Source organism: Tinamus guttatus, unplaced genomic scaffold (genome assembly GCF_059628265.1).
Source record: "Tinamus guttatus ecotype Peru unplaced genomic scaffold, ASM5962826v1 Tinamus_guttatus_pri_ptg000605l, whole genome shotgun sequence".
Lineage (NCBI taxonomy): Eukaryota > Metazoa > Chordata > Aves > Tinamiformes > Tinamidae > Tinamus > Tinamus guttatus.
The window spans coordinates 141,935-156,420 of NW_028289139.1; the positions used below are offsets into that span (position 1 = coordinate 141,935).

At 44.2% G+C, this 14,486-nt stretch overlaps 1 protein-coding gene across 1 annotated transcript in view; it reads right to left on the minus strand.

Annotated features, from left to right (window-relative positions):
* Positions 1-14,486, minus strand: part of WNT9A (Wnt family member 9A) — a 47,540-nt gene that overhangs the window by 16,598 nt on the left and 16,456 nt on the right.

Genomic DNA, 14,486 nt, shown 5'->3' on the forward strand with positions numbered 1-14,486 from the left:
CTCTTGTACATAGAAAAAAGTGTTTAGCATAGCAAGCCAAGCCAGAGAGGCATGGGAAGGGAGAACAGATCATTCCACCAAAAAACCACACAGCCACCCACCACACAAACCACCATGTACAGCTGCTCTGTCTTCAGAAGAGGAGAGATCCTTACATAAACTGAGCAAGCCACAACACCAGGCTTGCAAGCAGGATTCACTTTGAGAAGCGATGCTGCCAAAGGCTTCCAATGCAGAGCAACAAGCTCAAAAACAAAAAACACCTTGGAAAAATACACGTCCTGCCGCCTTCTCCCCTGCCCTGCCTCATCCGAGCACAAGGTCCTTGACTCGTACCATGTGCAACAAAAGAAGCCAGCGTACTGTTCCCGGTGTCAAGTGACAAGTTGCTGGACCAGGACCAGGCTGGCATGGGCCCCGGCGAGCCGAGGCACTGCAGGAACATCTGCTGGACTCATGAGCATTTTGTTGGCTGAGCTGCCCGCGTCCCGTCCTCCTGGCTCTGTCCTCTTCCGGCCAGCGGCCAGTCCACGCAGTCAATGGGATTCACTATGTAGGGTTTGAGGGACCTCAAGACATGCTTTCCCTCAGCCAAAAGGGAAGAATTGCTCAAGGCAGAACTAGGAACACGCTGGAATGGCGCAGACAGACAAATAGCCTGCACCATCGCAGGAGATGGGCATGAAAGTGGAGCACATGCTCCCATCCTTGGCCAAGTGCAAGATGATCCCCAAACTCTTAAAAACTCCACCTGCCCTGCAGGAACAGGGGGTTGTTGTTTGTTTTTAACAAGGATTTCCCTCTAACTCAATGGGATGCATTCTGCCAGGAGCACAGTCCCCTGGGCAAGCAGCTAGCATGCTTTCACTCCCAAGTCTCTTTGCACAACAGACACCAAATCCTGACCTGAGCCACAGCCAGCAATACCCAGCACAGATGACAATCATCAGGAATGATTTAACAAGGTAATTTTACATCAGGGGTCTAAAGCAGGAGAAAAACAACTCGGTTTTTGTTTTAGAAGAGCAGGGAGATGGGCAAGGAAGCTTTACTTCAAAAAGTATTAGGATTTCAAGAAAAAAGCCACAATGGGAAGAAATGAAGACTCAAAAAAAAGCAATTTGTGGAAACATGAAGAATCTACTAGTGTGACTAATAGAAATTCCCCCCACCTCCACCCTTCCTAGAAAGAGAAAAACCTTCAGAAAATTCTGCTTCCGAAACAGATAAAAACCACCCAAAAAGTTAAACGGCACATTTTGAAGCACTGATGAACTTTAACTTATACATTTTCACTCCCGCTTGGCTTGACATATGAGTGCAAACCAGTCTCAACTATTGCCTGAGGAGATAGGACACCACCTGGCTCATGGTGGCCTGGTTAAGTGGACAATTGAATAGACTTGTTTATGAGAAAGGTGGCCTGGTCCAAGCTCCACAGTAGCAAAGTCCTGTAACAAAATCTCCAGGACAGCCATTCTTGGCCTTCATCAATACATTTGCCCTGAAGGCTCATTCCTCCCAGCTTCCACAGTTGGTGGAAGAGATATCCCCAGCTGGCAAAGGAGAAGGAGGCATAAAAGCATTTTCTACAGCTCCCACTCTCCCAATTTACCATTCTCACTGAGCATGCACTGTTCAGTTGAATGTTTGAGAAAACAAGCTCCAAGTATCATGTAGCAGACAGCTATTAGGGGAGGGATACAGAAATTGATCTTATGGCCAAGACTTCTGCAGAGCAATCTGTGATTCTGAAGCCCTTCCCCACCTTCTCACCTTACCTACTTGGCTATGAGACACCTCAAAAAGATAGGTCCCCACATCATAGGATCACAAAGCTTGAGATCTAAGTTTGATCCCAAGGAAAGGAGCTTCTTAAAAAGTAAAAGCAAAATAAAGAGCTTAGTGTGGGCAGAACATAGGAAGTGGTCCACCAAGACAGAGAACACAGGTCTCCAGGAGCTGCTTAACATTAGCAGCTGGAAAATCCTGAGAAACAGTAGAAAATTGAAGTATCAAATGGGCTACTTGCCAATATTTATTTTAACTGCTCTGTGCAAAAGTTTGGCACATCTGATGGGGACATGTGGTGAACCATGGTTCAAGGTGAACCATGGCTGCTGGGCCACCCCTGAGAAACAGCACAGAGAAGACACCAACAGTCTTGGAGGGGAAGCTGAAAACCACCTTTTCCATCTCCTCTCAGCCGGTTTCCTGGCCCAGCTGTGCACAAGGATTGCACTCTCCCCAGCCCTCCTCCTCAGGAGGACTAGAAATCCAGGCTGGTGAGAAGCAGGCCATGAAACACGCATGAGCAGAGACTCATCCATCAGCACCTTGTTTATCAATCAGGCCAATTTCACTGCCTTCCAAGCTGGTCTGAATCAGACTGGAGCAAATTATAAAAATTTCTCCAGAACAGGGCAAGGGATGAATTTTAGAGGAAAGTGTAAAGGGCTTTTCCAGACACCAAGCAACATAGCTCTTCCCCTGGAAGAGCTCCATACACACAAGGCACAGCACCAGCAATAAAAAAGCACATGCAGAACCAGAGGATGCCTGTGCCCCCATCTGAAACCCCCTCCACGGTGGAGCTGCCACCACATGGTACCTTTATAATCCTATAAAGCCCTTTTATGCAACCTTTGCTGAGTGAGGTCCTGTAAGGCAATGGTGTCAGCACTGGATGCTTTCTCAGCTCCTCGCAAAAACCAAGCTGTTGCTTTCAAAGACATCTTTTGGAACAGAGGTGGGAAGCTGAGTATTAATATATGTTACATTCACCCAATTTATTGTTATCATTACATTGCCAGTGTAATTGTATTTTGGACTGAGGACTGAGCATGGATGAAGGTGTTTGTCATTAAGATCCCAGAGAAAAATCCATTTCACATAGCCCAAAAAGTTTTAACTCAGTGGAAATCAACTCTGGCTTCTGTGACAGCAATCAGAGCAAAGTCAAGAGAATGAATTTTGCTCTTCATTTTATACTTCAAACTGTCCTAATTATTCCTCTGTGCATCTCACCTGACTTCTGCTCTGAGGGGGATAGCTTGTACTGTCCATATTTCAGGAAGGACTTGGTTTCTCAGCGTCTAGCTCAGAGGAACCCTTGCCTGGGATTGAGACTTACAGACACTCAGCTAGCACCTGCAACAATCAGCAGCAGCCAAATTGGCTGCATCGAATCTTGAGTAGATGTTCAAGTCCTCTTCCTTTGGAGCAAGTTTTTGTGGCAGGAGCAGTTTCCACCATCAGTTGCATTCTTCCCTGTCCAAATTTTCCTTCCAGTTCAATCCCTTACTAGGCAGAAGCCAGGGAGCCAGAAGGTTTCTTATCATCACTTGTACACACTGGGACCTATCTGGTTTGCCCAAGCACTAGTGGTGGCATTCAGCTGCCTTGGTCATGATCTTCTTGCCCTACCTGGCTAATTGCTTTGCTTTTTTGAGGTTCAGACTTCAGCTTGAGGGATACCAAACAGAGCCCCTGCACAGCTCACACTGACAGCTACAAAGCCAAGTTGGACCTGTGTTAACATATATTTATTGCCCTTTCAGAGAGGCAATTTCAGATAGGTCCTGTTTTCAACTAATCTGGGAAGGCAAGAGTTTATTGCCTCACCAGCTCATTTTTTCATGTCCATCCCTGGATTTTCTCTTAACTGGAGGTTTTCCCAACAAGAATTTGAGGGGGAGGAGACAGAAGGTGCCTGCATAGATATTGAGAGCGCCATCTCATTTTTGAGATGCTTAGTAGTTTCCTTCGCAAGAGCCTCCAAAGACACGAGCCAAGGCTTCCTGCAAGGAAACGCCTCTGTTGTACCATCCTGGAATGACAGGTCTACTTGAAATATTGCATTCCTACCCCAGCGCTTCCTTCTCTGCCAGAATTCTTTGGCATATCTGTACAACCCCCAGTCAACTCCATTTCCACTTGTTTCATCAATGTTTTCTCTACAACATTGGTACCTCTAACTTTTCTTCTCTTTCCACTATTTCTTTTCTTCTAATGAAGACAAAAGATTTTTCTGAAGAGAAGTTGAGAACTCATGCACTAACCCTTTCTGCCATATCTAAACTAATGATGCCTCAACTCAAGGAACCAGAATGATTTAAGCTTCACACCAGGCCTATATCTTTGTTTCTTGCACCCAAAAGATTTCAAATGACCTCTCCCCCACCATAACACACACTGCAAAGGCGCTTTCCTAACATAGGATGCTCCCTGCCCCCATACAAATTGTTACTTGGGGTATAGCAAGGCAAAAGCCCCATAAAGCTCCTACAATTTCATAGTGAGCAATTAGGACTTCATATTTGAAGCAAGAGTGGGCCACTGAATCACCTGTCCCCCTTTTTAATATTTGTGGGTAGAGATACCATTGATGTGCCTCCATAGTAACCCAAAATCCCTTTGAAGAAACTACTTGAAGAGCACCCATGAACTTTGGTTCTGCTCTTCCCAGAGCTGGCTGATGCTGAACTTAAACATTGCAAGCAAGAAGAAGCTTCTTCCCCGCTGCCACTTCAAAGCTAGGACTAAGTATTTTCACATCAACATGCTGCTCACCCCAGCATTCAAGCAGCATGTCCAAACCACAGCACTTTCTACATGTGGCAGTATTTCTTTCCAGGCCATGTTCAACTTGCTGCTTTACGCTCACATCTCTCTGCTCCCCATGTCATTCTCCGCAAACAGTGGTGCCTTGCTGTTAGAAACCATTAAACAAAGCAAGCAAACATTCAGAGCTCCAATTATGAATACTGCCATTCTCATGACAACAAGTATTTCCCAATTGCAATTTTGATCCTTATCTTCTCAATAGCATGGTACACATATCCAGAGCTTTTTTCTAGATGTCAACCCCTTCAAAAGTGGGCCATCTCTTTACTGCATATTGCCCAGACCTCAGTTGCAGTCTCTGCTTACATAGGAACGAGTAACAGGACTCCACCACAGAGTCTGTTCCAACACCACACGCTGCCAGCCACAAAAGGCATGAGCAACAGGACCTTACAACCTCACTGTGAAAACAGCCAGTCTACACCCTACACATGATCCTTACAAATACAGCAAACTTGGAGCATGCATTTCAGAGGCAAACAGCTACAAGTCCTCAGTTCTGCTTCTGAACAGTGTCAGTCATCTTTGGTCTAAGAATTAGGAAAGGAGAAAACCAGTGTGGAGAGAACTTCTACTCCAAAAGACTCCCAATGGAGCATGTATAAAAAACATGTTTTTGTTTTAAGAGATAAAAAGGTAAGTCACTCATATCTGCCTTGAATCACTCTAACTGGTCATACCCACAGAGTGGTTTCCTCTGTACTCTTCTCCTTTAAGTATCTTCTCTTGAAAAAGGACATGGAGGAGTATCAAACTTGCCATGCACACCCAACGTACTCTCAGGCCCAAAACTCACTTAACTTCCAGGCAAAAAGTAGTTATAAAAAAAAAAAAAAAAGAGGTGTATCTCAGCAGTCTTACAAAGGAATTATGCTGCAGGAGTTCAGAAGAATCTCTTCTGAGAATGGTGAAAGCTCTGGCCTCTTGAAGAGAATGGCTGCCCCATGCTCACATCCCAAAGCAAGACCAAATCACAAAGAAAAGCCAATGGTTTGGTGCATATTAAAGGAGGGTCAAATTTAGCTTCTGAACTAAAAATACTGCAGCGAATGAGCAAGGAATACATGACTGTTCAGACGTGGAGGGCTAGAGATGTCCTCAGCATGATGCATTCCTGTGTAGGACCTATGGGACCAAGGTGCCACAAGTAACAGCTATTTTTGCATCGTGGCAACCAGAAGCACCATAAGCAAATACTGGAAGCTGCTGTAGCATTTCCCATCCATGCAAGGCAGAAGAGCACTACAGGTTACATGTTACTTTGAGGGAGTGTTATCAGCTGTAAAGGAAGCATTGCCTTCCCATCCACCTCCCTTCCCCCGGTGAGGGGGGCACAAGGCCTCCAGCAGCTGAGGTAGGAATCAAACTTAGGTATTTCAGGCCTTGGTGATATGTCCAAACCACAAGGACAAACTCCCCTTCGGCTGCCCTCCTCACTCCAAACAACAAACCTTATTCTGGAAGCTCCCAGCCCAATGTAGCAAGGATTTTATTATTATTATTTTAGGCAAGGATCTCAATAGAGTGGGCAAAGTTAACATCCACCACCAAAGAGGCAACAGGAGGAGAGCACTAACAGCAGCTCCAGCTAGGCAGACATTTGCACTGTTTCCTTGCAATGAGTGCAGCTCACATCAGGGGACTGAGCAGCACCCACTTTTGGAAAAAAACAGGCTTTTTGAGGAGGGAGGTGCTTCATTTTTAATTCCACCACTATTATCTGCTTTTGATTTGGGAGCTTCCTGGCAGCACGGGAAAAAAACCTGCCAGCAACCTGCTTCCCCTGGAACAACCCATTTTGCTTGCAAGCAGAAGAGAAGAGGGAGGAGGGCAAGGCTGTTTCCTCTGCCCTTCATCCTCTCAAGAATGAGGCAGCAATCAGCTAGATTTACGAAGGATTTCCAACTCAACTTAACACCGGCCGGTGAACCGCGGTGCCAGGGGAATGCACGGGCCAGGCAGCAACAGGAGCTTTCACTCACGGTTTAAGACCGCATTAAGCTTCGCCCTTGGCAGCGGGTGCCAGGACTTATCCCCCCAGCCCGCATCTCTCCCACCCCCCGGTTGGACAGCTCCACAGCTCCCACCCCACACTCCCTTCTAGCCCCATCCTTCTCCTTATGTGTTGTTTTTGTCATCTCCCCCCAACCTTAATGTCATTTATTTTGGCACATGTCCCACTAGACTGGAAGGTATTTGTTGAGTTTTGGTGCAGGGGGGAAGCCTAAGGAGGGGGGCAATGCAATGGAAGAGTAAGAAGAAACAGGCCAACAAGGAGAGGAAAATAAATGGATTGCTTTAACCCTTTTAGCACCAGATGAGCAAGCAAGTGGTGGAGAGATGCCAGAATAAAAGGCCATTATTTTCCACAAAAGGATGAAACAGAGCTGCATACACAAGGACTCGAATGCCTATAGCTTAGAGCAACAGCAAATCCCCTCTCCTTAGAGCAGCAGGGTCAAAAATATACCACATTTAAAAAAAATTACCCTGCCTGAAAATCCTCTCCTACCAGGATCTCAAATCCTAGTTGCAGTAAAAACAACTCAGCTCCACGCATGACAGTGAAGCTAAAGTAGCTTATTTTAATCTAGGATTGGGCCAAACAGTTCTCCACTGACATAGAAAACAAGGGGCACATCTAGATGACGTTTACAGAAACTATAAACAACTGTTTCCCCTCCTTGGATTTCAAGCTCCTTTCTGGTGTAGTACAGGGCCAGGATAAGACCACATACATGATGGATCACACAAGGGTAAGTTAACATCAAAAAACAGGCTCACCTTGGGAGTACAGCAAAGGAATTTATAACAGATTTTAAAGAGTGAAGACCACAGGGAAGAAGCCAGTTGCTCAATGGCAAGATTTTCTTGCAACAGAGTTGAGCTACACACAAGCTCTGCTGTACATCCTCCTGCCACAGAGACCAGATTCCTAAAAGGAAGACAGCAACCTATGCTATAAACACCTGCACCTAAATCTACAGAAAGCAGTAAAAAAATTAAAAACCAGCCCATTCTGGTGAACCTCTACAGCTCCCCTTTAGCTTCCCCCTACCCCAAGCAGGGCATCCAAATGCAAGGCTCATTGCCACCACATGCTGTGAAGGCCTCAAATATAAATAGATACAAAAAGGGATTAGACAAAATCAGGAAAGGGAGGCATACCAAGGTGGGTGATTAAACATGTGGGTTTGACTGCAGCCAATGGCTCAGGAAGTCTCCATCCACTGGTTGCCAGAAGCTGGCAGGATGTGCCAGGAGACATCACTTGTCCCCTTTCTAACTGACCTCCCTGGATGACAAAATGCTCAAGGCAGAGAAACTTTTGGTATGACCCAGTATGGGTGCAGTATGTTCTCAGCACTGAGACAGGCGTCTTGGCAGTCAGAGGCATCCCAGGACCTTGCTTTGTCTGCAGCACTTATGTACTCCCAGACCTTCTCAATTAAAGCAAGAATTGACCTGGTCTTGTCAAGCACACATCACTCTCCAGGGCTTGACCACATCAGGCCAATTGGCATGGTCAGAGCAGCTAGGTCTCCATCCCGGACATGCCACCATGCTCACATGGAGAAATCCCACCAACACCATCCCAACACCAACATCGATGGCTCTGCTACATCTCCAGAGAGGCTCTCCGGACCATGGACGTGTCTTGCCCAGCTCCAGCAATGGAGCAGGTGTCAGTGTCAGTCTCTGCCCTATCCAGCCTTGCCAGGGAACACATCTGACTTTGTAATGAATCGCCCATTTGTTTCCCTAACACCTCAGCCAGCTTTTTGTTAAGCCCCCATCTCCCAGATTCAACAGTTCCACAATATGCACCATGTGCTGGGACCAGCCTCTTCCTTCCCCCCTGCTCCAGCCTGTCCGTCCTATAAATCTTGCTGTCCCTTCCCAACACTGCTCGATCTGTTCTCAGCAGATACCACAGCTCAAACCGCAGAGATTGGCAGCAAAGGGAGAAACTCCCAGTAGTCAACCCAGCAGCTTCCCTGGGCTGCCCAGAGATACCTCTGCAGACACCACAGACAAGGAGAAAATAAAGGCTACTTCCCACACAACAGAAATCTCAGGATTTGGTGGGGGTCAGAAGGATGAAACTGAGCCCTGGAGGGAAGCACAGTGAGGGCAAAGAGCTCCTTGTATCTGTCAGGACAGAAGAAACAAATGTAGGAGGAGCCTTCTCCTTCCCCTGCTCCAGCTTTTATATTCAGGACCTAAAGGTCCCAGATGGACCTTCAACAGCTTCTTATCAACTTATGGACAAATGAGAACTTCTAGAAACGAGCATGCAAAGGGGGCTTCCACCTCCCCCGCTCATATCACCCAGACCCTATTTCATATCCCCATGGAGGTCAGCTTGTGGAGTATTTGGATGGTTGGGCAGTTTGACACATCATCTGATCTATTTTGAGAGCAGTTTATGGCTCTGCAATTCCTCCCCTGCACAGCAGCGATAGCTTTTCCACTCTAATGTCATATTATCCTTGTGGCAGGTTTAATAACTAAACAGGTGAAAAAACAAACTTTCTGGGCATTGGAGAAAATGGGATGCATAAGACAGATTGGGCTGATGGAACAGTACAAGTTTACCCTAATTCTGAATCCCAGCAAAGACCAGGCAATGGATTGTAAATTGGTTCCTTAAAAAGAGCTGATAAAATCAAGAGGAAAGTATACAAAGCTCATCTTAAATGTCATTCTTGATCAAAATTGTTTCAAAGGTCTTTCTGAAGAGGGTTCCAAACAAAATTTCAAGGGCTGAGTCTAAACAAACTAGCTATGGCCAACATTAAGCTATCAATTAAGGATAAATCACTAGTGCAGAAGGCTGTTCTTGCTGAAGTACCACTGACTGCAAAATAGGTTCCCATGAAGCCAACCAGCATCACAAACCCTACTGCCCTCTGCTCCAGGTACAAGGGCACTTCACAGGTCCTCCCTTCATGGAAGGAAAGTTCTTTTCTTTCTTCACTGAAAGAAAAGAACTAGCAATATGATCATTGCCATCAACCTCCTGGTCTCCATTCTCCACCATCATGAAAGGCTCAGGCCCCACAGCATTGTAAGAAATGCTTATTGTGGAAGTTTTGTTGAAGACAAGCAGATGATTTAACAGTGGTTAAGCATGGGAGTGATTCATAAGAAGATATTGATGACCAAGGTGTCTTTAACAGGCTTCTCTCCAGCCAGTCTTCAAAACTCATAGCAAAGTGCTCTGTGTTCTTGCAATTATCCTCTACTACTCTGGATCTAGGTAGCACCAGCTCTTCAGAAGGGGACATTTGGCACAGGTGAGAAGAAAATGTCACTCCTTTCACCAGCAGGATGATTAGCAAGACAGTTTACAGCAAGGAACTCTTACCTGTGCAGGTTGCAGGACCCTCACCTTCCTTTCAGAGGCAGTGGGACCACAGACCATCCGCACGGACACCAGTCAGACCTACCTTTGACATCCCTTCATATAGGCAGCCTCAGAATACTTGATGACTTGATCATTTACTACTTTGTATCACAGAGCTCATACAAAGTCATATCAAAGTACCATGACCCAAGGAGTGTCAAAGTTTTGTTCAGCAAGTACTACTTAACTGATGGGACTTCATGTTAATGGCTGCATATCATCCATCTTCAGAGCAACGCATTTGTGCTCAGTAATTTTTTTTTTTTTTTAAAAAAAAACCTTTATCCATGGTATTATAGAGGCATGTGGGCCACTATCAACCACCAGTATTAAGCAAAGCATTTCCTGTATTGATCACGCAAACTAAGTTGTATTAACAAGGCAGCAGGGGAGGGAAATCACCTAACTGTTATACATACCAAATTCTGATTTGATTATGAAACTAAGAAGATCTTAACAAGTGGACAGTGTGCATTTTACATAATTAGCTTGTTACTTATAAATGCCTCCCATAGTGCCAGTGGCAGATTTTCACTACCTAAAATAGCCCAAAGCTGTTGGATTCGAGAACTGCTGCCATCCCAATTTAGATCAACCCAAATACAGAAACCACGAGGTGGTTTCGTTACACCAAGATTAAGCATTGAATCGGCTCTGTATGCCTGGATGTTGGAAGGGGTAAAAGATTATGGAGGCAAAGACCTGTTATGTCACACTGCATGCTCACCACCCAAATCCTCACCAAATGCAAAAAACTGTTCCTTACAGCATTTTGAGAGATTTCTAAGCTTTGTTGGGGTGGTGGGCAGGAAGGAATAGAACCTCATTTTAAGACTGGATATGAAGATGGAGTATCATAGGATGTCACAGCTGTATCCGCATCCTTTTTGCAGAGAATTATTCTTCAGGTCCATAAAACACACACATCATGAGGCTATGATTGCTGCATTTCAAGAAGGCCAGATCAGGCCTCTGATTACAGTCATTGCCTGTAAAATATGACCTCTTGGTAGCAAACCAGGTGAGGAAGCACATGAAACTCCCAACAAATGTAGAGCTAAGACAGTGTTATTTTGACACCACACTTTCCCCATATACACAGACTTCAAAGGGAGAAACATTTTCAATGTTAACATAAAAAGCACAAGGAAGGCACGCTGGAAAGTATCTCAGGGAAGAAAGGTTTCATGGGAAGATCCACTTGCCTAGAGCTTCAGGGCATCACAACCCATGATTCTCAGGAACATCAGTGGGGCTGAACAGCCTAGTGCCTCACATCCCTGGTGCACATCAAAGCATCCCCCTTTCCAAAGAGTTCTGGCAGATTAGACTAGGGGCCTGCAGATCTATGAACATCATCTCCTGCCATTTGAGTAAATGTACTAAAGAATAACCATAGAAAAGAGCTGCTGTGCATCAACCAGTGGAAGGAACACAAGTTCAAGCCAAAATATCAGGAAGTCTGCATGCTGGAATATCATCAAAACCAATGTGCACAAGCTCTCATTTTTAAAGCACCCACCAATAAGTAGCAAAACAAGCATCTCTTACACCACTTGTAGCTTATCTCCGGCATGTTTGCGGATAACAAGGTCTGTGGGTGGATACTACTGTGATTTCCTATTTTCACCTACTGATAGCATTAAGACACAAGAACTCATGGTAGAACATTATACATACACAATTTCAAAGTGTCATACAATGGCATCTTGCAAGGATTGACTGGGATCAATATGACAGTGCAACAACCATGTATCTAATGCAGAATAGAATGCTAAAAAGCTTGAGGAAGAAGGAAATTACATCCCATTTCCTTCTAATTAGTTTTACTACCTTAAACTTCTGTGAGTCCACTTCCACAAATCCACACTGTAGGCTTTTCCTTTTAAAAGGATCATGTTCCAGACAAACCAAGAACTTGAAGTATAAGCTGTGAAAAACTACAGTGAGGTCAGAAACTCTGGCAGAGAAGTGTCCCATGAATCTACATCTTTGGGAGGTGACCAATAGCAAAGAACAAAATCCAACCAGGGCACTTCATACATTCAACTCTACTATAGTGACCTACTCATACTTTGAGTTATAGAATAAATTGCTTTGTGGTCTGAAAACAGATGACTCATCTCCTAGCCCAAAAATGGGTGATCAGTTTTCCCAGATTTGCAAAGGCATTTAGCTGACATAATTGCATAATTGAATTAGTCATGATACCTATTCCTAAACTTTTTGAATTCAGAATGCATTAGTCCATATGAGAAACAGCAATGAAGTAAAAATTTAGAAGTTTTATATTTATGCTGCTCCTTGTCAACTCAAGGGCGAGAAGTGAAAAAAGAACATAATTGTTATACACAGATTACTCAGAATTCAGTCATTCAAGGATCTGGAAACATCAGCATAATTGAGTATGCATTAGGAAAACAATTTGCACTACCAACTGTATGCAAAAGTCTTCTGCAAAGCAGCATTGCTTTACTCCATGAATGAGAAATATTCCTTTACAGATTCCCATTTTGTCTTCATTTTCTGAGGAAGACTAGATGGAAAGGAGGTAGAGGACCACAGGAAGAACAGACTGTGGTTTTATGAGTGCTACAGTGGGGAGCTGGAACCCATTCCAGCAATGATGTGATACCAAAGTCTGTCAAATAGCTTTCATAGCCATTCATAAGTCATTAGCACATCCCGTTTTCCAGGTACTGAGCCTTTGGGTTTCCCTAGTAACAACTAAACACAGGATGCCCTATAATATTTCTAAGTACCCAGAAATAATGAAAAGAAAATTGATTTTCAGCATCATCATGGATGCTCTAGATTAGAAGATTCTTGTTCATGCTCTCCTTAAGCTCTTTGTCTCAGATGGCATCTTTAAAACACCCATGAGAAAACAAGTGTTTTCAGTAGAGTACAGAATCTCCATAATGTGATCTCAATAAGCCTTGAGGTCACACAGTTCATGAGAATGGTAAAGAGAAATATTTAGTAATTGCCAATTCACTTAAAAAGGCAAGAATTTTGCAGAACAAAAGTTGCATACAGTCCTGAAACAAAATGCTATTGTAGTGTGTGCACACAGAGGAGATGATTTAGATTATTCATATAGCTCATCCCAGAAGTTTCCCCTGTGTAACTCTGCAACCCAACACTAGCAGTAATTCCATATTAAAAAGCATCTCCAGGTGGATGAAACACCTGCTTTTGCATTCATTTGCAGGTACTTTTTGGTAGCAGCATTCAGCTGTCACACATTGGCCAAAGTCTTCAGCCCTACAAGGGCTGTGCAAGTCACTCAGACTCCAGTCTATACCTGGGGAGGGTACATAGGCTAGAGAGCTCCTCTGGCATGTACAAACAACCAAATAAAGCCATTTGTGGCCATGTTTTAGTGCAGGAGAAATTTGTCCGACATACTGCAAATAGGAAAAAATAAAACCATGTTGGGCATATTCCATGAGCAATCATAGGACTTTGCGAACAAACCTGTGCCTTTTTTAGTTTAGTTCATGTACTCAATAAATCATAAGAGTGTATATCAAGAACTGTCACCTAGACTAGTCTATCAACAAATGCTCATTAGAGCTATTCACAACTAGAACAGCTCCAGCCTCCAATGGAGTTTCCATCTGTCTTTTAAACAGATGTAGGCTTGTTTTACAATTCTCACATCCCACCTCTTTCAGTGGGTCTGGAGACTGAGTCATCACCCCAAGACGATGCAGGACATAACTAAGAAACCCATCCAAATTAGAGCTGGCACACTGAAACAGTGAAATTGGTAGCATCTAATCCAAATGCTGTGAGGGCACTCAAATATACAGTGATATCTTGGTGGGGGGGGAATACAAGGGCAGTGATAGCAAAGCAAGATTAACACTGAGGTTTCAAAGAGCAAAAATGTTTCCCCAGCTGGTTTTTTCATGGTACTGGGAAGGCAGGACCTGAGCTGTCCACTCAGTGCTCGAGTCCTAGATAATACACAGAAGTTAAGGCAAAAGAAATTCAAAGTTGATTAAACCAACAACTCGATGTGAATTTTGTTTGTCTTCAAACCCTGTTGCAATGCATGTTTGAATGACAGATATGAATGCAACTTGAAGGGTAATAATTAGGAAATTCAAGAAGGTTTAAGCTTAAAAAAGTAACAGAAATATACATTAAGACAGGATATCTCCAGGGGTCTTTTTTTCTCTCTACAAACCCAATTAGAAGTCTCAGAGCTTTAAGTAAATCACTGGAAAACAGCACTGCTATTTAATTCCAAGCTGAAATTCTATATCACCACGACAAAACTTGGCTACGTCCCTCCTCTTAGATTGTACGTCCTTCCCTGGTAGACGGTATCAGATGACTTCCCCTTTCTTCGTCTGCGTTTGAGACTTTCCAGTTGGCTTGGCATCAAGAAAACCGTCCCACCCCCAGCCCTCGTTCCTTGTCCCTGCAGTGGCTCATG